We start from the raw sequence: 1,399 nt of genomic DNA on the forward strand, positions 1-1,399 counted from the left end.
CCCGCGGTGGCGCCCCGCCCCGGTGAAGGCGCCCGGCTCCGGTGGAGGCGCCCGGCTCCGGTGGAAGCGACCGGCTCCGGTGGAGGTGCCCGGCTCCGGTGGAGGCGCCCGGCTCCGGTGAAGGAGCCCGGCTCCGGTGGAGGCGCCCGGTTCCCGCTTTGGCGCCGGCTGCCGCGGGGGTGCCCGAGGCATGGACGCATTGATCCGGCGATACAATCCAGGGGATGACTCCTTGGTTAGTCCTCCTTCGGAGTACTTGACCGATCGCCGGTCAAAAGCCGAATGGCTTCCCCACTGCTGTGGCTAGTCTTATATAGCGCCCGGCTGCGGTGGAGGCGCCCGGTTCCCGCGGTGACGTCCGGCTCCGGTGGAGGCGCTCGGTTCCCGCGGTGGCGCCCGGCTCAGGTGGAGGCGCCCGGCTCCGGTGGAGGCACCTTGCTCCGGTGGAGGCGCCCGGTTCCCGCTTTGGCGCCGGATGCCGCGGTGGTGCCCGAGGCATGGACGCATTGATCCGGCGATCCAATCCAGGGGATGACTCCTTGGTTAGTCCTCCTTCGGAGTACTTGACCGATCGTCGGTCAAAAGCCGAATGGCTTCCCCACTGCTGTGGACCGTCTTATATAGGGCCGAGGCGAGGCTTAGTGTGGCCAAGAGAATATATTTGAGAAATACCAAGTATCGATATTTTCATAGCCAACTAATTTCTGGAGTTTTTTGCCGATATATATTTTTACCTATTTTTATAAAAAAATGGCGGAACAACAATCGGCGGAAAATCTCATAGCTCGGCCAAAAATGCATGAAACCCAATTCGGAAAGCTGTTCTGAATAGGTTTTTCTAAGCTTAACAAAATTGCATACTCAGTTTTGCTAAAATACTTACCCATAATTTATAAACAAGTTTTAATCTATTTTTTTATCGTTAATTTATAAGAAATTGGTGGAAGCGCCCGGCTCCGGTGGAGGCGACCGGTTCCCTCGGTGGCGTCCGGTTACCGCGGCGGCGTCCGGCTCCGGCGGAGGTGCCCGCCTCCGGTGGAGGCGCCCGGCTCCGGTGGAAGCGCCCGGCTCCGGTGGAGGCACCCGGCTCCGGTGGAAGCGCCCGGCTCCGGTGGAGGCACCCGGCTCCGGTTGAGGCGCCCGGCTCCGGTGGAGGCGCCCGGTTCCCGCGTTGACGCCGGCTGCCGCGGTGGTGCCCGAGGCATGGACGCATTGATCCGGCGATCCAATCCAGGGGATGTCTCCTTGGTTACTCCTCCTTCGGAGTACTTGACCGATCGCCGGTCAAAAGCCGAATAGCTTCCCCACTGCTGTGGCCCGTCTTATATAGGGCCGAGGCGAGGCTTAGTGTGACCAAGAGAATTTATTTGAGAAATACCAAGTATCGATATTTTCATAG

This window comes from Drosophila kikkawai, unplaced genomic scaffold (genome assembly GCF_030179895.1).
Source record: "Drosophila kikkawai strain 14028-0561.14 unplaced genomic scaffold, DkikHiC1v2 scaffold_194, whole genome shotgun sequence".
NCBI classification, from domain to species: Eukaryota; Metazoa; Arthropoda; class Insecta; order Diptera; family Drosophilidae; genus Drosophila; species Drosophila kikkawai.